We start from the raw sequence: 24,654 nt of genomic DNA, 5'->3' as shown, positions 1-24,654 counted from the left end.
AGCTGGGTACACACTGCACGATCTGGTTAGTGCTATGAGGTGACTGGGGAGTAACAGAGAGGCAGGAGGGCCCTGCTCGCAGTATAAGCTGGGTACACACTGCACGATCTGGTTAGTGCTATGGGGAGACTGGGGAGTAACAGAGAGGCAGGAGGGCCCTGATGTCAGTATAAGCTGGGTACACACTGCACGATGTGGTTAGTGCTATGAGGAGACTGGGGAGTAACAGGGAGGCAGGAGGGCCCTGCTCGCAGTATAAGCTGGGTACACACTGCACGATCTGGTTAGTGCGATGAGGAGACTGGGGAGTAACAGAGAGGCAGGAGGGCCCTGCTCGCAGTATAAGCTGGGTACACACTGCACGATCTGGTTAGTGCTATGAGGAGACTGGGGAGTAACAGAGAGGCAGGAGGGCCCTGCTCGCAGTAGAACTGGGTACACACTGCACGATTTGGTTAGTGCTATGAGGTGACAGGGGAGTAACAGAGAGGCAGGAGGGCCCTGCTCGCAGTATAAGCTGGGTACACACTGCACGATCTGGTTAGTGCTATGAGGTGACTGAGGAGTAACAGAGAGGCAGGAGGGCCCAGCTCGCAGTATAAGCTGGGTACACACTGCACGATCTGGTTAGTGCTATGAGGTGACTGAGGAGTAACAGAGAGGCAGGAGGGCCCAGCTCGCAGTATAAGCTGGGTACACACTGCACAATCTGGTTAGTGCTATGAGGTGACTGAGGAGTAACAGAGAGGCAGGAGGGCCCTGCTCACAGTATAAGCTGGGTACACACTGCACGATCTGGTTAGTGCTATGAGGTGACTGGGGAGTAACAGAGAGGCAGGAGGGCCCTGCTCGCAGTATAAGCTGGGTACACACTGCACGATCTGGTTAGTGCTATGGGGAGACTGGGGAGTAACAGAGAGGCAGGAGGGCCCTGATGTCAGTATAAGCTGGGTACACACTGCACGATGTGGTTAGTGCTATGAGGAGACTGGGGAGTAACAGGGAGGCAGGAGGGCCCTGCTCGCAGTATAAGCTAGGTACACACTGCACGATCTGGTTAGTGCGATGAGGAGACTGGGGAGTAACAGAGAGGCAGGAGGGCCCTGCTCGCAGTATAAGCTGGGTACACACTGCACGATCTGGTTAGTGCTATGAGGAGACTGGGGAGTAACAGAGAGGCAGGAGGGCCCTGCTCGCAGTAGAACTGGGTACACACTGCACGATTTGGTTAGTGCTATGAGGTGACAGGGGAGTAACAGAGAGGCAGGAGGGCCCTGCTCGCAGTATAAGCTGGGTACACACTGCACGATCTGGTTAGTGCTATGAGGTGACTGAGGAGTAACAGAGAGGCAGGAGGGCCCAGCTCGCAGTATAAGCTGGGTACACACTGCACGATCTGGTTAGTGCTATGAGGTGACTGAGGAGTAACAGAGAGGCAGGAGGGCCCAGCTCGCAGTATAAGCTGGGTACACACTGCACAATCTGGTTAGTGCTATGAGGTGACTGAGGAGTAACAGAGAGGCAGGAGGGCCCTGCTCACAGTATAAGCTGGGTATACACTGCACGATCTGGTTAGTGCTATGAGGTGACTGGGGAGTAACAGAGAGGCAGGAGGGCCCTGCTCGCAGTATAAGCTGGGTACACACTGCACGATCTGGTTAGTGCTATGAGGTGACTGAGGAGTAACAGAGAGGCAGGAGGGCCCTGCTCGCAGTATAAGCTGGGTACACACTGCACGATCTGGTTAGTGCTATGAGGAGACTGGGGAGTAACAGAGAGGAAGGAGGGCCCTGCTCACAGGATAAAGCTGGGTTACACACTGCACGATCTGGTTAGTGCTATGAGGAGACTGGGGAGTAACAGAGAGGCAGGAGGGCCCTGCTCACAGTATAAGCTGGGTACACACTGCACGATCTGGTTAGTGCTATGAGGTGACTGGGGAGTAACAGAGAGGCAGGAGGGCCCTGATGTCAGTATAAGCTGGGTACACACTGAACGATCTGGTTAGTGCTATGAGGAGACTGGGGAGTAACAGAGAGGCAGGAGGACCCTGCTCGCAGTATAAGCTGGGTACACACTGCATGATCTGGTTAGTGCTATGAGGTGACTGAGGATTAACAGAGAGGCAGGAGGGCCCTGCCTCGCAGTATAAGGTGGGTACACACTGCACGATCTGGTTAGTGCTATGAGGAGACTGGGGAGTAACAGAGAGGCAGGAGGGCACTGCTCACAGTATAAGCTGGGTACACACTGCACAATCTAGTTAGTTCTAGGAGGAGACTGGGGAGTAACAGAGAGGCAGGAGGGCCCTGCTTGCAGTATAAGCTGGGTACACACTGCACGATCTGGTTAGTGCTATGAGGTGACTGAGGAGTAACAGAGAGGCAGGAGGGTCCTGCTCGCAGTATAAGCTGGGTACACACTGCACGATCTGGTTAGTGCTATGAGGAGACTGGGGAGTAACAGAGAGGAAGGAGGGCCCTGCTCGCAGTATAAGCTGGGTACACTGCACGATCTGTTTAGTGCTATGAGGAGACTGGGGAGTAACAGAGAGGCAGGAGGGCCCTGCTTGCAGTATAAGCTGGGTACACACTGCACGATCTGTTTAGTGCTATGAGGAGACTGGGGAGTAACAGAGATGCAGGAGGGCCCTGCTCGCAGTATAAGCTGGGTACACACTGCACGATCTGGTTAGTGCTATGAGGAGACTGGGCAGTAACAGAGAGGCAGGAGGGCCCTGCTCGTAGTATAAGATGGGTACACACTGCACGATCTGGTTAGTGCTATGAGGAGACTGGGGAGTAACAGAGAGGAAGGAGGGCCCTGCTCGCAGTATAAGCTGGGTACACACTGCACGATCTGGTTAGTGCTATGAGGAGACTGGGGAGTAACAGAGAGGAAGGAGGGCCCTGCTCGCAGTATAAGCTGGGTACACACTGCACGATCTGTTTAGTGCTATGAGGTGACTGAGGATTAACAGAGAGGCAGGAGGGCCCTGCTCGCAGTATAAGGTGGGTACACACTGCACGATCTGGTTAGTGCTATGAGGAGACTGGGGAGTAACAGAGAGGCAGGAGGGCCCTGCTCGCAGTATAAGCTGGGTATACACTGCACGATCTGGTTAGTGCTATGAGGTGACTGAGGAGTAACAGAGAGGCAGGAGGGCCCTGATCGCAGTATAAGCTGGGTACACACTGCACGATCTGGTTAGTGCTATGAGGTGACTGAGGAGTAACAGAGAGGCAGGAGGGTCCTACTCGCAGTATAAGCTGGGTACACACTGCACGATCTGGTTAGTGCTATGAGGAGACTGGGGAGTAACAGAGAGGAAGGAGGGCCCTGCTCGCAGTATAAGCTGGGTACACTGCACGATCTGTTTAGTGCTATGAGGAGACTGGGGAGTAACAGAGAGGCAGGAGGTCCCTGCTTGCAGTATAAGCTGGGTACATACTGCACGATCTGTTTAGTGCTATGAGGAGACTGGGGAGTAACAGAGAGGCAGGAGGGCCCTGCTCGCAGTATAAGCTGGGTACACACTGCACGATCTGGTTAGTGCTAGGAGGAGACTGGGGAGTAAGAGAGAGGAAGGAGTGCCCTGATCACAGTATAAGCTGGGTACACACTGCACGATCTGGTTATTGCTATGAGGAGACTGGGGAGTAACAGAGAGGCAGGAGGGCCCTGCTCGCAGTATAAGCTGGGTACACACTGCACGATCTGGTTAGTGCTATGAGGAGACTGGGGAGTAACAGAGAGGCAGGAGGGCCCTGCTCACAGGATAAAGCTGGGTACACACTGCACGATCTGGTTATTGCTATGAGGAGACTGGGGAGTAACAGAGAGGCAGGAGGGCCCTGCTCGCAGTATAAGCTGGGTACACACTGCACGATCTGGTTAGTGCTATGAGGTGACTGAGGAGTAACAGAGAGGCAGGAGGGCCCTGCTCGCAGTATAAGCTGGGTACACACTGCACAATCTGGTTAGTGCTATGAGGAGACTGGGAAGTAACAGAGAGGCAGGAGGGCCCTGCTCGCAGTGTAAGCTGGGTAAACACTGCACGATCTGGTTAGTGCTATGAGGAGACTGGGGAGTAACAGAGAGGCAGGAGGGCCCTGCTCACAGTATAAGCTGGGTACACACTGCACGATCTGGTTAGTGCTATGAGGTGACTGGGGAGTAACAGAGAGGCAGGAGGGCCCTGATGTCAGTATAAGCTGGGTACACACTGCACGATCTGGCTACTGCTATGAGGAGACTGGGGAGTAACAGAGAGGCAGGAGCACCCTGCTCGCAGTATAACTGGGTACACACTGCACGATCTGGTTAGTGCTAGGAGGAGACTGGGGAGTAAGAGAGAGGAAGGAGGGCCCTGCTCACAGTATAAGCTGGGTACACAATGCACGATCTGGTTAGTGCTATGAGGAGACTGGGGAGTAACAGAGAGGCAGGAGGGTCCTGCTCACAGGATAAAGCTGGGTTACACACTGCACAATCTGGTTAGTGCTATGAGGAGACTGGGGAGTAACAGAGAGGCAGGAGGGCCCTGCTCACAGGATAAAGCTGGGTTACACTCTGCACGATCTGGTTAGTGCTATGAGGAGACTGAGAAGTAACAGAGAGGCAGGAGGGCCCTGCTCGCAGTGTAAGCTGGGTAAACACTGCACGACCTGGTTAGTGCTATGAGGAGACTGGGGAGTAACAGAGAGGCAGGAGGGCCCTGCTCACAGTATAAGCTGGGTACACACTGCACAATCTGGTTAGTGCTATGAGGAGACTGGGGAGTAACAGAGAGGCAGGAGGGCCCTGCTCACAGGATAAAGCTGGGTTACACTCTGCACGATCTGGTTAGTGCTAAGAGGTGACTGAGGAGTAACAGAAAGGCAGGAGGGCCCTGCTCACAGTATAAGCTGGGTACACACTGCACGATCTGGTTAGTGCTATGAGGAGACTGGGGAGTAACAGAGAGGCAGGAGGGCCCTGCTCACAGTATAAGCTGGGTACACACTGCACAATCTGGTTAGTGGTATGAGGAGACTGAGAAGTAACAGAGAGGCAGGAGGGCCCTGCTCGCAGTGTAAGCTGGGTAAACACTGCACGATCTGGTTAGTGCTATGAGGAGACTGGGGAGTAACAGAGAGGCAGGAGGGCCCTGCTCACAGTATAAGCTGGGTACACACTGCACAATCTGGTTAGTGGTATGAGGTGACTGGGGAGTAACAGAGAGGCAGGAGGGCCCTGCTCGCAGTATAAGCTGGGTAAACACTGCACGATCTGGTTAGTGCTATGAGGAGACTGGGGAGTAACAGAGAGGCAGGAGGGCCCTGCTCACAGTATAAGCTGGGTACACACTGCACGATCTGGTTAGTGCTATGAGGTGACTGGGGAGTAACTGAGAGGCAGGAGGGCCCTGATGTCAGTATAAGCTGGGTACACACTGAACGATCTGGTTAGTGCTATGAGGAGACTGGGGAGTAACAGAGAGGCAGGAGGACCCTGCTCGCAGTATAAGCTGGGTACACACTGCACGATCTGGTTAGTGCTATGAGGTGACTGGGGAGTAACAGAGAGGCAGGAGGGCCCTGATGTCAGTATAAGCTGGGTACACACTGCACGATCTGGTTACTGCTATGAGGAGACTGGGGAGTAACAGAGAGGCAGGAGGACCCTGCTCGCAGTATAACTGGGTACACACTGCACGATCTGGTTAGTGCTAGGAGGAGACTGGGGAGTAAGAGAGAGGAAGGAGGGCCCTGCTCACAGTATAAGCTGGGTACACAATGCACGATCTGGTTAGTGCTATGAGGAGGCTGGGGAGTAACAGAGAGGCAGGAGGGCCCTGCTCACAGGATAAAGCTGGGTTACACACTGCACGATCTGGTTAGTGCTATGAGGAGACTGGGGAGTAACAGAGAGGCAGGAGGGCCCTGCTCACAGGATAAAGCTGGGTTACACTCTGCACGATCTGGTTAGTGCTATGAGGAGACTGAGAAGTAACAGAGAGGCAGGAGGGCCCTGCTCGCAGTGTAAGCTGGGTAAACACTGCACGACCTGGTTAGTGCTATGAGGAGACTGGGGAGTAACAGAGAGGCAGGAGGGCCCTGCTCACAGTATAAGCTGGGTACACACTGCACAATCTGGTTAGTGCTATGAGGAGACTGGGGAGTAACAGAGAGGCAGGAGGGCCCTGCTCACAGGATAAAGCTGGCTTACACTCTGCACGATCTGGTTAGTGCTATGAGGTGACTGAGGAGTACCAGAAAGGCAGGAGGGCCCTGCTCACAGTATAAGCTGGGTACACACTGCACGATCTGGTTAGTGCTATGAGGAGACTGGGGAGTAACAGAGAGGCAGGAGGGCCCTGCTCACAGTATAAACTGGGTACACACTGCACAATCTGGTTAGTGCTATGAGGAGACTGAGAAGTAACAGAGAGGCAGGAGGGCCCTGCTCGCAGTGTAAGCTGGGTAAACACTGCACGATCTGGTTAGTGCTATGAGGAGACTGGGGAGTAACAGAGAGGCAGGAGGGCACTGCTCACAGTATAAGCTGGGTACACACTGCACAATCTGGTTAGTGGTATGAGGTGACTGGGGAGTAACAGAGAGGCAGGAGGGCCCTGCTCGCAGTATAAGCTGGGTACACACTGCACGATCTGGTTAGTGGTATGAGGAGACTGGGGAGTTACAGAGAGGCAGGAGGGCCCTGCTCGCAGTATAAGCTGGGTACACACTGCACAATCTGGTTAGTGCTATGAGGAGACTGGGGAGTAACAGAGAGGCAGGAGGACCCTGCTCGCAGTATAAGCTGGGTACAGACTGCACGATCTGGTTAGTGCTATGAGGAGATTGGGGAGTAACAGAGAGGCAGAAGGGCCCTGCTCGCAGTATAAGCTGGGTACACACTGCACGATCTGGTTAGTGCTATGAGGTGACTGGGGAGTAACAGAGAGGCAGGAGGGCCCTGCTCGCAGTATAAGCTGGGTACACACTGCACGATCTGGTTAGTGCTATGGGGAGACTGGGGAGTAACAGAGAGGCAGGAGGGCCCTGATGTCAGTATAAGCTGGGTACACTCTGCACGATGTGGTTAGTGCTATGAGGAGACTGGGGAGTAACAGGGAGGCAGGAGGGCCCTGCTCGCAGTATAAGCTGGGTACACACTGCACGATCTGGTTAGTGCTATGGGGAGACTGGGGAGTAACAGAGAGGCAGGAGGGCCCTGCTCACAGTATAAGCTGGGTACACACTGCACGATCTGGTTATTGCTATGAGGAGACTGGGGAGTAACAGAGAGGCAGGAGGGCCCTGCTCGCAGTATAAGCTGGGTACACACTGCACGATCTGGTTAGTGCTATGAGGAGATTGGGCAGTAACAGAGAGGCAGGAGGACCCTGCTCGCAGTATAACTGGGTACACACTGCACGATCTGGTTAGTGCGATGAGGAGACTGGGGAGTAACAGAGAGGCAGGAGGGCCCTGCTCGCAGTATAAGCTGGGTACACACTGCACAATCAGGTTAGTGCTATGAGGTGACTGAGGAGTAACAGAGAGGCAGGAGGGCCCTGCTCACAGTATAAGCTGGGTATACACTGCACGATCTGGTTAGTGCTATGAGGTGACTGGGGAGTAACAGAGAGGCAGGAGGGCCCTGCTCGCAGTATAAGCTGGGTACACACTGCACGATCTGGTTAGTGCTATGAGGTGACTGAGGAGTAACAGAGAGGCAGGAGGGCCCTGCTCGCAGTATAAGCTGGGTACACACTGCACGATCTGGTTAGTGCTATGAGGAGACTGGGGAGTAACAGAGAGGAAGGAGGGCCCTGCTCACAGGATAAAGCTGGGTTACACACTGCACGATCTGGTTAGTGCTATGAGGAGACTGGGGAGTAACAGAGAGGCAGGAGGGCCCTGCTCGCAGTATAAGCTGGGTACACACTGCACGATCTGGTTAGTGCTATGAGGTGACTGCGGAGTAACAGAGAGGCCGGATGGCCCTGCTCGCAGTATAAGCTGGGTACACACTGCACAATCTGGTTAGTGGTATGAGGAGACTGGGGAGTAACAGAGAGGCAGGAGGGCCCTGCTCGCAGTATAAGCTGGGTACACATTGCACGATCTGGTTAGTGCTATAAGGAGACTGGGGAGTAACAGAGAGGCAGAAGGGCTCTGCTCACAGGAATAATCTGGGTACACACTGCACGATCTGGTTAGTGCTATGAGGAGAGTGGGGAGTAACAGAGAGGCAGGAGGGCCCTGCTCGCAGTATAAGCTGGGTACACATTGCACGATCTGGTTAGTGCTATGAGGAGACTGGGGAGTAACAGAGAGGCAAGAGGGCCCTGCTCGCAGTATAAGCTGGGTACACACTGCACGATCTGGTTAGTGCTATGAGGAGACTGGGGAGTAACAGAGATGCAGGAGGGCCCTGCTCGCAGTATAAGATGGGTACACACTGCACGATCTGGTTAGTGCTATAAGGAGACTGGGGAGAAACAGAGTGGCCGGAGGGCCCTGCTCACAGGAATAAGCTGGGTACACACTGCACGATCTGGTTAGTGCTATGAGGAGACTGGGGAGTAACAGAGAGGCAGGAGGGCCCTGCTCGCAGTATAAGCTGGGTACACACTGCACGATCTGGTTAGTGGTATGAGGAGACTGGGGAGTAACAGAGAGGTAGGAGGGCCCTGCTCGCAGTATAAGCTGGGTACACACTGCACGATCTGGTTAGTGGTATGAGGAGACTGGGGTGTAACAGAGAGGCAGGAGGGCCCTGCTCACAGTATAAGCTGGGTACACATTGCACGATCTGGTTAGTGCTATGAGGAGACTGGGGAGTAACAGAGAGGCAGGAGGGCCCTGCTCGCAGTATATGCTGGGTACACACTGCACGATCTGGTAGTGCTATGAGGTGACTGGGGAGTAACAGAGAGGCCGGAGGGCCCTGCTCGCAGTATAAGCTGGGTACACACTGCACAATCTGGTTAGTGGTATGAGGAGACTGGGGAGTAACAGAGAGGCAGGAGGGCCCTGCTCGCAGTATAAGCTGGGTACACACTGCACGATCTGGTTAGTGGTATGAGGAGACTGGGGTGTAACAGAGAGGCAGGAAGGCCCTGCTCGCAGTATAAGCTGGGTACACAATGCACGATCTGATTAGTGCTATGAGGAGACTGGGGAGTAACAGAGAGGCAGGAGGGCCCTGCTCGCAGTATAAGCTGGGTACACACTGCACGATCTGGTTAGTGCTATGAGGAGACTGGGGAGTCACAGAGAGGCAGGAGGGCCCTGCTCGCAGTATAAGATGGGTACACACTGCACGATCTGGTTAGGGCTATGAGGAGACTGGGGAGTAACAGAGAGGAAGGAGGGCCCTGCTCGCAGTATAAGCTGGGTACTCACTGCATGATCTGGTTAGTGCTATGAGGAGACTGGGGAGTAACAGAGAGGAAGGAGGGCCCTGCTCGCAGTATAAGCTGGGTACACACTGCACGATCTGTTTAGTGCTATGAGGTGACTGAGGATTAACAGAGAGGCAGGAGGGCCCTGCTCGCAGTATAAGGTGGGTACACACTGCACGATCTGGTTAGTGCTATGAGGAGACTGGGGAGTAACAGAGAGGCAGGAGGGCACTGCTCACAGTATAAGCTGGGTACACACTGCACAATCTGGTTAGTGCTAGGAGGAGACTGGGGAGTAACAGAGAGGCAGGAGGGCCCTGCTTGCAGTATAAGCTGGGTACACACTGCACGATCTGGTTAGTGCTATGAGGTGACTGAGGAGTAACAGAGAGGCAGGAGGGTCCTGCTCGCAGTATAAGCTGGGTACACACTGCACGATCTGGTTAGTGCTATGAGGAGACTGGGGAGTAACAGAGAGGAAGGAGGGCCCTGCTCGCAGTATAAGCTGGGTACACTGCACGATCTGTTTAGTGCTATGAGGAGACTGGGGGGTAACAGAGAGGCAGGAGGGCCCTGCTTGCAGTATAAGCTGGGTACACACTGCACGATCTGTTTATTGCTATGAGGAGACTGGGGAGTAACAGAGAGGCAGGAGGGCCCTGCTCGCAGTATAAGCTGGGTACACACTGCACGATCTGGTTAGTGCTATGAGGAGACTGGGGAGTAACAGAGAGGCAGGAGGGCCCTGCTCGTAGTATAAGATGGGTACACACTGCACGATCTGGTTAGTGCTATGAGGAGACAGGGGAGTAACAGAGAGGAAGGAGGGCCCTGCTCGCAGTATAAGCTGGGTACACACTGCACGATCTGGTTAGTGCTATGAGGAGACTGGGGAGTAACAGAGAGGAAGGAGGGCCCTGCTCGCAGTATAAGCTGGGTACACACTGCACGATCTGTTTAGTGCTATGAGGTGACTGAGGATTAACAGAGAGGCAGGAGGGCCCTGCTCGCAGTATAAGATGGGTACACACTGCACGATCTGGTTAGTGCTATGAGGAGACTGGGGAGTAACAGAGAGGCAGGAGGGCCCTGCTCGCAGTATAAGCTGGGTATACACTGCACGATTTGGTTAGTGCTATGAGGTGACTGAGGAGTAACAGAGAGGCAGGAGGGCCCTGATCGCAGTATAAGCTGGGTACACACTGCACGATCTGGTTAGTGCTATGAGGTGACTGAGGAGTAACAGAGAGGCAGGAGGGTCCTACTCGCAGTATAAGCTGGGTATACACTGCACGATCTGGTTAGTGCTATGAGGAGACTGGGGAGTAACAGAGAGGAAGGAGGGCCCTGCTCGCAGTATAAGCTGGGTACACTGCACGATCTGTTTAGTGCTATGAGGAGACTGGGGAGTAACAGAGAGGCAGGAGGTCCCTGCTTGCAGTATAAGCTGGGTACATACTGCACGATCTGTTTAGTGCTATGAGGAGACTGGGGAGTAACAGAGAGGCAGGAGGGCCCTGCTCGCAGTATAAGCTGGGTACACACTGCACGATCTGGTTAGTGCTAGGAGGAGACTGGGGAGTAAGAGAGAGGCAGGAGGGCCCTGATCACAGTATAAGCTGGGTACACACTGCACGATCTGGTTATTGCTATGAGGAGACTGGGGAGTAACAGAGAGGCAGGAGGGCCCTGCTCACAGGATAAAGCTGGGTTACACTCTGCACGATCTGGTTAGTGCTATGAGGAGACTGAGAAGTAACAGAGAGGCAGGAGGGCCCTGCTCGCAGTGTAAGCTGGGTAAACACTGCACGACCTGGTTAGTGCTATGAGAAGACTGGGGAGTAACAGAGAGGCAGGAGGGCCCTGCTCACAGTATAAGCTGGGTACACACTGCACAATCTGGTTAGTGCTATGAGGAGACTGGGGAGTAACAGAGAGGCAGGAGGGCCCTGCTCACAGGATAAAGCTGGGTTACACTCTGCACGATCTGGTTAGTGCTATGAGGTGACTGAGGAGTAACAGAAAGGCAGGAGGGCCCTGCTCACAGTATAAGCTGGGTACACACTGCACGATCTGGTTAGTGCTATGAGGAGACTGGGGAGTAACAGAGAGGCAGGAGGGCCCTGCTCACAGTATAAGCTGGGTACACACTGCACAATCTGGTTAGTGGTATGAGGAGACTGAGAAGTAACAGAGAGGCAGGAGGGCCCTGCTCGCAGTGTAAGCTGGGTAAACACTGCACGATCTGGTTAGTGCTATGAGGAGACTGGGGAGTAACAGAGAGGCAGGAGGGCCCTGCTCACAGTATAAGCTGGGTACACACTGCACAATCTGGTTAGTGGTATGAGGTGACTGGGGAGTAACAGAGAGGCAGGAGGGCCCTGCTCGCAGTATAAGCTGGGTAAACACTGCACGATCTGGTTAGTGCTATGAGGAGACTGGGGAGTAACAGAGAGGCAGGAGGGCCCTGCTCACAGTATAAGCTGGGTACACACTGCACGATCTGGTTAGTGCTATGAGGTGACTGGGGAGTAACTGAGAGGCAGGAGGGCCCTGATGTCAGTATAAGCTGGGTACACACTGAACGATCTGGTTAGTGCTATGAGGAGACTGGGGAGTAACAGAGAGGCAGGAGGACCCTGCTCGCAGTATATGCTGGGTACACACTGCACGATCTGGTTAGTGCTATGAGGTGACTGGGGAGTAACAGAGAGGCAAGAGGGCCCTGATGTCAGTATAAGCTGGGTACACACTGCACGATCTGGTTACTGCTATGAGGAGACTGGGGAGTAACAGAGAGGCAGGAGGACCCTGCTCGCAGTATAACTGGGTACACACTGCACGATCTGGTTAGTGCTAGGAGGAGACTGGGGAGTAAGAGAGAGGAAGGAGGGCCCTGCTCACAGTATAAGCTGGGTACACAATGCACGATCTGGTTAGTGCTATGAGGAGACTGGGGAGTAACAGAGAGGCAGGAGGGCCCTGCTCACAGGATAAAGCTGGGTTACACACTGCACGATCTGGTTAGTGCTATGAGGAGACTGGGGAGTAACAGAGAGGCAGGAGGGCCCTGCTCACAGGATAAAGCTGGGTTACACTCTGCACGATCTGGTTAGTGCTATGAGGAGACTGAGAAGTAACAGAGAGGCAGGAGGGCCCTGCTCGCAGTGTAAGCTGGGTAAACACTGCACGACCTGGTTAGTGCTATGAGGAGACTGGGGAGTAACAGAGAGGCAGGAGGGCCCTGCTCACAGTATAAGCTGGGTACACACTGCACAATCTGGTTAGTGCTATGAGGAGACTGGGGAGTAACAGAGAGGCAGGAGGGCCCTGCTCACAGGATAAAGCTGGCTTACACTCTGCACGATCTGGTTAGTGCTATGAGGTGACTGAGGAGTAACAGAAAGGCAGGAGGGCCCTGCTCACAGTATAAGCTGGGTACACACTGCACGATCTGGTTAGTGCTATGAGGAGACTGGGGAGTAACAGAGAGGCAGGAGGGCCCTGCTCACAGTATAAGCTGGGTACACACTGCACAATCTGGTTAGTGCTATGAGGAGACTGAGAAGTAACAGAGAGGCAGGAGGGCCCTGCTCGCAGTGTAAGCTGGGTAAACACTGCACGATCTGGTTAGTGCTATGAGGAGACTGGGGAGTAACAGAGAGGCAGGAGGGCACTGCTCACAGTATAAGCTGGGTACACACTGCACAATCTGGTTAGTGGTATGAGGTGACTGGGGAGTAACAGAGAGGCAGGAGGGCCCTGCTCGCAGTATAAGCTGGGTACACACTGCACGATCTGGTTAGTGGTATGAGGAGACTGGGGAGTTACAGAGAGGCAGGAGGGCCCTGCTCGCAGTATAAGCTGGGTACACACTGCACAATCTGGTTAGTGCTATGAGGAGACTGGGGAGTAACAGAGAGGCAGGAGGACCCTGCTCGCAGTATAAGCTGGGTACAGACTGCACGATCTGGTTAGTGCTATGAGGAGATTGGGGAGTAACAGAGAGGCAGAAGGGCCCTGCTCGCAGTATAAGCTGGGTACACACTGCGCGATCTGGTTAGTGCTATGAGGTGACTGGGGAGTAACAGAGAGGCAGGAGGGCCCTGCTCGCAGTATAAGCTGGGTACACACTGCACGATCTGGTTAGTGCTATTGGGAGACTGGGGAGTAACAGAGAGGCAGGAGGGCCCTGATGTCAGTATAAGCTGGGTACACTCTGCACGATGTGGTTAGTGCTATGAGGAGACTGGGGAGTAACAGGGAGGCAGGAGGGCCCTGCTCGCAGTATAAGCTGGGTACACACTGCACGATCTGGTTAGTGCTATGGGGAGACTTGGGAGTAACAGAGAGGCAGGAGGGCCCTGCTCACAGTATAAGCTGGGTACACACTGCACGATCTGGTTATTGCTATGAGGAGACTGGGGAGTAACAGAGAGGCAGGAGGGCCCTGCTCGCAGTATAAGCTGGGTACACACTGCACGATCTGGTTAGTGCTATGAGGAGATTGGGCAGTAACAGAGAGGCAGGAGGACCCTGCTCGCAGTATAACTGGGTACACACTGCACGATCTGGTTAGTGCGATGAGGAGACTGGGGAGTAACAGAGAGGCAGGAGGGCCCTGCTCGCAGTATAAGCTGGGTACACACTGCACGATCTGGTTAGTGCTATGAGGAGACTGGGGAGTAACAGAGAGGCAGGAGGGCCCTGCTCGCAGTAGAACTGGGTACACACTGCACGATTTGGTTAGTGCTATGAGGTGACTGGGGAGTAACAGAGAGGCAGGAGGGCCCTGCTCGCAGTATAAGCTGGGTACACACTGCACGATCTGGTTAGTGCTATGAGGTGACTGAGGAGTAACAGAGAGGCAGGAGGGCCCTGCTCACAGGATAAGCTGGGTATACACTGCACGATCTGGTTAGTGCTATGAGGTGACTGGGGAGTAACAGAGAGGCAGGAGGGCCCTGCTCGCAGTATAAGCTGGGTACACACTGCACGATCTGGTTAGTGCTATGAGGTGACTGAGGAGTAACAGAGAGGCAGGAGGGCCCTGCTCGCAGTATAAGCTGGGTACACACTGCACGATCTGGTTAGTGCTATGAGGAGACTGGGGAGTAACAGAGAGGAAGGAGGGCCCTGCTCACAGGATAAAGCTGGGTTACACACTGCACGATCTGGTTAGTGCTATGAGGAGACTGGGGAGTAACAGAGAGGCAGGAGGGCCCTGCTCGCAGTATAAGCTGGGTACACACTGCACGATCTGGTTAGTGCTATGAGGTGACTGCGGAGTAACAGAGAGGCCGGATGGCCCTGCTCGCAGTATAAGCTGGGTACACACTGCACAATCTGGTTAGTGGTATGAGGAGACTGGGGAGTAACAGAGAGGCAGGAGGGCCCTGCTCGCAGTATAAGCTGGGTACACATTGCACGATCTGGTTAGTGCTATAAGGAGACTGGGGAGTAACAGAGAGGCAGAAGGGCTCTGCTCACAGGAATAATCTGGGTACACACTGCACGATCTGGTTAGTGCTATGAGGAGAGTGGGGAGTAACAGAGAGGCAGGAGGGCCCTGCTCGCAGTATAAGCTGGGTACACATTGCACGATCTGGTTAGTGCTATGAGGAGACTGGGGAGTAACAGAGAGGCAAGAGGGCCCTGCTCGCAGTATAAGCTGGGTACACACTGCACGATCTGGTTAGTGCTATGAGGAGACTGGGGAGTAACAGAGATGCAGGAGGGCCCTGCTCGCAGTATAAGATGGGTACACACTGCACGATCTGGTTAGTGCTATAAGGAGACTGGGGAGAAACAGAGTGGCCGGAGGGCCCTGCTCACAGGAATAAGCTGGGTACACACTGCACGATCTGGTTAGTGCTATGAGGAGACTGGGGAGTAACAGAGAGGCAGGAGGGCCCTGCTCGCAGTATAAGCTGGGTACACACTGCACGATCTGGTTAGTGGTATGAGGAGACTGGGGAGTAACAGAGAGGTAGGAGGGCCCTGCTCGCAGTATAAGCTGGGTACACACTGCACGATCTGGTTAGTGGTATGAGGAGACTGGGGTGTAACAGAGAGGCAGGAGGGCCCTGCTCACAGTATAAGCTGGGTACACATTGCACGATCTGGTTAGTGCTATGAGGAGACTGGGGAGTAACAGAGAGGCAGGAGGGCCCTGCTCGCAGTATATGCTGGGTACACACTGCACGATCTGGTAGTGCTATGAGGTGACTGGGGAGTAACAGAGAGGCCGGAGGGCCCTGCTCGCAGTATAAGCTGGGTACACACTGCACAATCTGGTTAGTGGTATGAGGAGACTGGGGAGTAACAGAGAGGCAGGAGGGCCCTGCTCGCAGTATAAGCTGGGTACACACTGCACGATCTGGTTAGTGGTATGAGGAGACTGGGGTGTAACAGAGAGGCAGGAGGGCCCTGCTCGCAGTATAAGCTGGGTACACAATGCACGATCTGGTTAGTGCTATGAGGAGACTGGGGAGTAACAGAGAGGCAGGAGGGCCCTGCTCGCAGTATAAGCTGGGTACACACTGCACGATCTGGTTAGTGCTATGAGGAGACTGGGGAGTAACAGAGAGGCAGGAGGGCCCTGCTCGCAGTATAAGATGGGTACACACTGCACGATCTGGTTAGGGCTATGAGGAGACTGGGGAGTAACAGAGAGGAAGGAGGGCCCTGCTCGCAGTATAAGCTGGGTACTCACTGCATGATCTGGTTAGTGCTATGAGGAGACTGGGGAGTAACAGAGAGGAAGGAGGGCCCTGCTCGCAGTATAAGCTGGGTACACACTGCACGATCTGTTTAGTGCTATGAGGTGACTGAGGATTAACAGAGAGGCAGGAGGGCCCTGCTCGCAGTATAAGGTGGGTACACACTGCACGATCTGGTTAGTGCTATGAGGAGACTGGGGAGTAACAGAGAGGCAGGAGGGCACTGCTCACAGTATAAGCTGGGTACACACTGCACAATCTTGTTAGTGCTAGGAGGAGACTGGGGAGTAACAGAGAGGCAGGAGGGCCCTGCTTGCAGTATAAGCTGGGTACACACTGCACGATCTGGTTAGTGCTATGAGGTGACTGAGGAGTAACAGAGAGGCAGGAGGGTCCTGCTCGCAGTATAAGCTGGGTACACACTGCACGATCTGGTTAGTGCTATGAGGAGACTGGGGAGTAACAGAGAGGAAGGAGGGCCCTGCTCGCAGTATAAGCTGGGTACACTGCACGATCTGTTTAGTGCTATGAGGAGACTGGGGAGTAACAGAGAGGCAGGAGAGCCCTGCTTGCAGTATACGCTGGGTACACACTGCACGATCTGTTTAGTGCTATGAGGAGACTGGGGAGTAACAGAGAGGCAGGAGGGCCCTGCTCGCAGTATAAGCTGGGTACACACTGCACGATCTGGTTAGTGCTATGAGGAGACTGGGGAGTAACAGAGAGGCAGGAGGGCCCTGCTCGTAGTATAAGATGGGTACACACTGCACGATCTGGTTAGTGCTATGAGGAGACTGGGGAGTAACAGAGAGGAAGGAGGGCCCTGCTCGCAGTATAAGCTGGGTACATACTGCACGATCTGTTTAGTGCTATGAGGAGACTGGGGAGTAACAGAGAGGCAGGAGGGCCCTGCTCGCAGTATAAGCTGGGTACACACTGCACGATCTGGTTAGTGCTAGGAGGAGACTGGGGAGTAAGAGAGAGGCAGGAGGGCCCTGATCACAGTATAAGCTGGGTACACACTGCACGATCTGGTTATTGCTATGAGGAGACTGGGGAGTAACAGAGAGGCAGGAGGGCCCTGCTCACAGGATAAAGCTGGGTTACACTCTGCACGATCTGGTTAGTGCTATGAGGAGACTGAGAAGTAACAGAGAGGCAGGAGGGCCCTGCTCGCAGTGTAAGCTGGGTAAACACTGCACGACCTGGTTAGTGCTATGAGAAGACTGGGGAGTAACAGAGAGGCAGGAGGGCCCTGCTCACAGTATAAGCTGGGTACACACTGCACAATCTGGTTAGTGCTATGAGGAGACTGGGGAGTAACAGAGAGGCAGGAGGGCCCTGCTCACAGGATAAAGCTGGGTTACACTCTGCACGATCTGGTTAGTGCTATGAGGTGACTGAGGAGTAACAGAAAGGCAGGAGGGCCCTGCTCACAGTATAAGCTGGGTACACACTGCACGATCTGGTTAGTGCTATGAGGAGACTGGGGAGTAACAGAGAGGCAGGAGGGCCCTGCTCACAGTATAAGCTGGGTACACACTGCACAATCTGGTTAGTGGTATGAGGAGACTGAGAAGTAACAGAGAGGCAGGAGGGCCCTGCTCGCAGTGTAAGCTGGGTAAACACTGCACGATCTGGTTAGTGCTATGAGGAGACTGGGGAGTAACAGAGAGGCAGGAGGGCCCTGCTCACAGTATAAGCTGGGTACACACTGCACAATCTGGTTAGTGGTATGAGGTGACTGGGGAGTAACAGAGAGGCAGGAGGGCCCTGCTCGCAGTATAAGCTGGGTAAACACTGCACGATCTGGTTAGTGCTATGAGGAGACTGGGGAGTAACAGAGAGGCAGGAGGGCCCTGCTCACAGTATAAGCTGGGTACACACTGCACGATCTGGTTAGTGCTATGAGGTGACTGGGGAGTAACTGAGAGGCAGGAGGGCCCTGATGTCAGTATAAGCTGGGTACACACTGAACGATCTGGTTAGTGCTATGAGGAGACTGGGGAGTAACAGAGAGGCAGGAGGACCCTGCTCGCAGTATATGCTGGGTACACACTGCACGATCTGGTTAGTGCTATGAGGTGACTGGGGAGTAACAGAGAGGCAAGAGGGCCCTGATGTCAGTATAAGCTGGGTACACACTGCACGATCTGGTTACTGCTATGAGGAGACTGGGGAGTAACAGAGAGGCAGGAGGACCCTGCTCGCAGTATAACTGGGTACACACTGCACGATCTGGTTAGTGCTAGGAGGAGACTGGGGAGTAAGAGAGAGGAAGGAGGGCCCTGCTCACAGTATAAGCTGGGTACACAATGCACGATCTGGTTAGTGCTATGAGGAGACTGGGGAGTAACAGAGAGGCAGGAGGGCCCTGCTCACAGGATAAAGCTGGGTTACACACTGCACGATCTGGTTAGTGCTATGAGGAGACTGGGGAGTAACAGAGAGGCAGGAGGGCCCTGCTCACAGGATAAAGCTGGGTTACACTCTGCACGATCTGGTTAGTGCTATGAGGAGACTGAGAAGTAACAGAGAGGCAGGAGGGCCCTGCTCGCAGTGTAAGCTGGGTAAACACTGCACGACCTGGTTAGTGCTATGAGGAGACTGGGGAGTAACAGAGAGGCAGGAGGGCCCTGCTCACAGTATAAGCTGGGTACACACTGCACAATCTGGTTAGTGCTATGAGGAGACTGGGGAGTAACAGAGAGGCAGGAGGGCCCTGCTCACAGGATAAAGCTGGCTTACACTCTGCACGATCTGGTTAGTGCTATGAGGTGACTGAGGAGTAACAGAAAGGCAGGAGGGCCCTGCTCACAGTATAAGCTGGGTACACACTGCACGATCTGGTTAGTGCTATGAGGAGACTGGGGAGTAACAGAGAGGCAGGAGGGCCCTGCTCACAGTATAAGCTGGGTACACACTGCACAATCTGGTTAGTGCTATGAGGAGACTGAGAAGTAACAGAGAGGCAGGAGGGCCCTGCTCGCAGTGTAAGCTGGGTAAACACTGCACGATCTGGTTAGTGCTATGAGGAGACTGGGGAGTAACAGAGAGGCAGGAGGGCACTGCTCACAGTATAAGCTGGGTACACACTGCACAATCTGGTTAGTGGTATGAGGTGACTGGGGAGTAACAGAGAGGCAGGAGGGCCCTGCTCGCAGTATAAGCTGGGTACACACTGCACGATCTGGTTAGTGGTATGAGGAGACTGGGGAGTTACAGAGAGGCAGGAGGGCCCTGCTCGCAGTATAAGCTGGGTACACACTGCACAATCTGGTTAGTGCTATGAGGAGACTGGGGAGTAACAGAGAGGCAGGAGGACCCTGCTCGCAGTATAAGCTGGGTACAGACTGCACGATCTGGTTAGTGCTATGAGGAGATTGGGGAGTAACAGAGAGGCAGAAGGGCCCTGCTCGCAGTATAAGCTGGGTACACACTGCGCGATCTGGTTAGTGCTATGAGGTGACTGGGGAGTAACAGAGAGGCAGGAGGGCCCTGCTCGCAGTATAAGCTGGGTACACACTGCACGATCTGGTTAGTGCTATTGGGAGACTGGGGAGTAACAGAGAGGCAGGAGGGCCCTGATGTCAGTATAAGCTGGGTACACTCTGCACGATGTGGTTAGTGCTATGAGGAGACTGGGGAGTAACAGGGAGGCAGGAGGGCCCTGCTCGCAGTATAAGCTGGGTACACACTGCACGATCTGGTTAGTGCTATGGGGAGACTGGGGAGTAACAGAGAGGCAGGAGGGCCCTGCTCACAGTATAAGCTGGGTACACACTGCACGATCTGGTTATTGCTATGAGGAGACTGGGGAGTAACAGAGAGGCAGGAGGGCCCTGCTCGCAGTATAAGCTGGGTACACACTGCACGATCTGGTTAGTGCTATGAGGAGATTGGGCAGTAACAGAGAGGCAGGAGGACCCTGCTCGCAGTATAACTGGGTACACACTGCACGATCTGGTTAGTGCGATGAGGAGACTGGGGAGTAACAGAGAGGCAGGAGGGCCCTGCTCGCAGTATAAGCTGGGTACACACTGCACGATCTGGTTAGTGCTATGAGGAGACTGGGGAGTAACAGAGAGGCAGGAGGGCCCTGCTCGCAGTAGAACTGGGTACACACTGCACGATTTGGTTAGTGCTATGAGGTGACTGGGGAGTAACAGAGAGGCAGGAGGGCCCTGCTCGCAGTATAAGCTGGGTACACACTGCACGATCTGGTTAGTGCTATGAGGAGACTGGGGAGTAACAGAGAGGAAGGAGGGCCCTGCTCACAGGATAAAGCTGGTTTACACACTGCACGATCTGGTTAGTGCTATGAGGAGACTGGGGAGTAACAGAGAGGCAGGAGGGCCCTGCTCGCAGTATAAGCTGGGTACACACTGCACGATCTGGTTAGTGCTATGAGGTGACTGCGGAGTAACAGAGAGGCCGGATGGCCCTGCTCGCAGTATAAGCTGGGTACACACTGCACAATCTGGTTAGTGGTATGAGGAGACTGGGGAGTAACAGAGAGGCAGGAGGGCCCTGCTCGCAGTATAAGCTGGGTACACATTGCACGATCTGGTTAGTGCTATAAGGAGACTGGGGAGTAACAGAGAGGCAGGAGGGCTCTGCTCACAGGAATAATCTGGGTACACACTGCACGATCTGGTTAGTGCTATGAGGAGAGTGGGGAGTAACAGAGAGGCAGGAGGGCCCTGCTCGCAGTATAAGCTGGGTACACATTGCACGATCTGGTTAGTGCTATGAGGAGACTGGGGAGTAACAGAGAGGCAAGAGGGCCCTGCTCGCAGTATAAGCTGGGTACACACTGCACGATCTGGTTAGTGCTATGAGGAGACTGGGGAGTAACAGAGATGCAGGAGGGCCCTGCTCGCAGTATAAGATGGGTACACACTGCACGATCTGGTTAGTGCTATAAGGAGACTGGGGAGAAACAGAGTGGCCGGAGGGCCCTGCTCACAGGAATAAGCTGGGTACACACTGCACGATCTGGTTAGTGCTATGAGGAGACTGGGGAGTAACAGAGAGGCAGGAGGGCCCTGCTCGCAGTATAAGCTGGGTACACACTGCACGATCTGGTTAGTGGTATGAGGAGACTGGGGAGTAACAGAGAGGTAGGAGGGCCCTGCTCGCAGTATAAGCTGGGTACACACTGCACGATCTGGTTAGTGGTATGAGGAGACTGGGGTGTAACAGAGAGGCAGGAGGGCCCTGCTCACAGTATAAGCTGGGTACACATTGCACGATCTGGTTAGTGCTATGAGGAGACTGGGGAGTAACAGAGAGGCAGGAGGGCCCTGCTCGCAGTATATGCTGGGTACACACTGCACGATCTGGTAGTGCTATGAGGTGACTGGGGAGTAACAGAGAGGCCGGAGGGCCCTGCTCGCAGTATAAGCTGGGTACACACTGCACAATCTGGTTAGTGGTATGAGGAGACTGGGGAGTAACAGAGAGGCAGGAGGGCCCTGCTCGCAGTATAAGCTGGGTACACACTGCACGATCTGGTTAGTGGTATGAGGAGACTGGGGTGTAACAGAGAGGCAGGAGGGCCCTGCTCGCAGTATAAGCTGGGTACACAATGCACGATCTGGTTAGTGCTATGAGGAGACTGGGGAGTAACAGAGAGGCAGGAGGGCCCTGCTCGCAGTATAAGCTGGGTACACACTGCACGATCTGGTTAGTGCTATGAGGAGACTGGGGAGTAACAGAGAGGCAGGAGGGCCCTGCTCGCAGTATAAGATGGGTACACACTGCACGATCTGGTTAGGGCTATGAGGAGACTGGGGAGTAACAGAGAGGAAGGAGGGCCCTGCTCGCAGTATAAGCTGGGTACTCACTGCATGATCTGGTTAGTGCTATGAGGAGACTGGGGAGTAACAGAGAGGAAGGAGGGCCCTGCTCGCAGTATAAGCTGGGTACACACTGCACGATCTGTTTAGTGCTATGAGGTGACTGAGGATTAACAGAGAGGCAGGAGGGCCCTGCTCGCAGTATAAGGTGGGTACACACTGCACGATCTGGTTAGTGCTATGAGGAGACTGGGGAGTAACAGAGAGGCAGGAGGGCACTGCTCACAGTATAAGCTGGGTACACACTGCACAATCTTGTTAGTGCTAGGAGGAGACTGGGGAGTAACAGAGAGGCAGGAGGGCCCTGCTTGCAGTATAAGCTGGGTACACACTGCACGATCTGGTTAGTGCTATGAGGTGACTGAGGAGTAACAGAGAGGCAGGAGGGTCCTGCTCGCAGTATAAGCTGGGTACACACTGCACGATCTGGTTAGTGCTATGAGGAGACTGGGGAGTAACAGAGAGGAAGGAGGGCCCTGCTCGCAGTATAAGCTGGGTACACTGCACGATCTGTTTAGTGCTATGAGGAGACTGGGGAGTAACAGAGAGGCAGGAGAGCCCTGCTTGCAGTATACGCTGGGTACACACTGCACGATCTGTTTAGTGCTATGAGGAGACTGGGGAGTAACAGAGAGGCAGGAGGGCCCTGCTCGCAGTATAAGCTGGGTACACACTGCACGATCTGGTTAGTGCTATGAGGAGACTGGGGAGTAACAGAGAGGAAGGAGGGCCCTGCTCGCAGTATAAGCTGGGTACACACTGCACGATCTGGTTAGTGCTATGAGGAGACTGGGGAGTAACAGAGAGGAAGGAGGGCCCTGCTCGCAGTATAAGCTGGGTACACACTGCACGATCTGTTTAGTGCTATGAGGTGACTGAGGATTAACAGAGAGGCAGAAGGGCCCTGCTCGCAGTATAAGATGGGTACACACTGCACGATCTTGTTAGTGCTATGAGGAGACTGGGGAGTAACAGAGAGGCAGGAGGGCCCTGCTCGCAGTATAAGCTGGGTATACACTGCACGATTTGGTTAGTGCTATGAGGTGACTGAGGAGTAACAGAGAGGCAGGAGGGCCCTGATCGCAGTATAAGCTGGGTACACACTGCACGATCTGGTTAGTGCTATGAGGTGACTGAGGAGTAACAGAGAGGCAGGAGGGTCCTACTCGCAGTATAAGCTGGGTACACACTGCACGATCTGGTTAGTGCTATGAGGAGACTGGGGAGTAACAGAGAGGAAGGAGGGCCCTGCTCGCAGTATAAGCTGGGTTCACTGCACGATCTGTTTAGTGCTATGAGGAGACTGGGGAGTAACAGAGAGGCAGGAGGTCCCTGCTTGCAGTATAAGCTGGGTACATACTGCACGATCTGTTTAGTGCTATGAGGAGACTGGGGAGTAACAGAGAGGCAGGAGGGCCCTGCTCGCAGTATAAGCTGGGTACACACTGCACGATATGGTTAGTGCTAGGAGGAGACTGGGGAGTAAGAGAGAGGCAGGAGGGCCCTGATCACAGTATAAGCTGGGTACACACTGCACGATCTGGTTATTGCTATGAGGAGACTGGGGAGTAACAGAGAGGCAGGAGGGCCCTGCTCGCAGTATAAGCTGGGTACACACTGCACGATCTGGTTAGTGCTATGAGGAGACTGGGGAGTAACAGAGAGGCAGGAGGGCCCTGCTCACAGGATAAAGCTGGGTACACACTGCACGATCTGGTTATTGCTATGAGGAGACTGGGGAGTAACAGAGAGGCAGGAGGGCCCTGCTCGCAGTATAAGCTGGGTACACACTGCACGATCTGGTTAGTGCTATGAGGTGACTGAGGAGTAACAGAGAGGCAGGAGGGCCCTGCTTGCAGTATAAGCTGGGTACACACTGCACAATCTGGTTAGTGCTATGAGGAGACTGAGGAGTAACAGAGAGGAAGGAGGGCCCTGCTCGCAGTATAAGCTGGGTACACGCTGCACAATCTGGTTAGTGCTATGAGGAGACTGGGGAGTAACAGAGAGGCAGGAGGGCCCTGCTTGCAGTATAAGCTGGGTACACACTGCACGATCTGGTTAGTGCTATGAGGTGACTGAGGAGTAACAGAGAGGCAGGAGGGTCCTGCTCGCAGTATAAGCTGGGTACACACTGCACGATCTGGTTAGTGCTATGAGGAGACTGGGGAGTAACAGAGAGGAAGGAGGGCCCTGCTCGCAGTATAAGCTGGGTACACTGCACGATCTGTTTAGTGCTATGAGGAGACTGGGGAGTAACAGAGAGGCAGGAGGGCCCTGCTTGCAGTATAAGCTTGGTACACACTGCACGATCTGTTTAGTGCTATGAGGAGACTGGGGAGTAACAGAGAGGCAGGAGGGCCCTGCTCGCAGTATAAGCTGGGTACACACTGCACGATCTGGTTAGTGCTATGAGGAGACTGGGGAGTAACAGAGAGGCAGGAGGGCCCTGCTCGTAGTATAAGATGGGTACACACTGCACGATCTGGTTAGTGCTATGAGGAGACTGGGGAGTAACAGAGAGGAAGGAGGGCCCTGCTCGCAGTATAAGCTGGGTACACACTGCACGATCTGGTTAGTGCTATGAGGAGACTGGGGAGTAACAGAGAGGAAGGAGGGCCCTGCTCGCAGTATAAGCTGGGTACACACTGCACGATCTGTTTAGTGCTATGAG

The sequence above is a fragment of the Taudactylus pleione genome, unplaced genomic scaffold (assembly GCF_031769625.1).
Source record: "Taudactylus pleione unplaced genomic scaffold, aTauple2 ptg001564l, whole genome shotgun sequence".
In the NCBI taxonomy this organism is placed as follows: Eukaryota; Metazoa; Chordata; class Amphibia; order Anura; family Myobatrachidae; genus Taudactylus; species Taudactylus pleione.
This window is presented reverse-complemented; position numbering follows the sequence as displayed.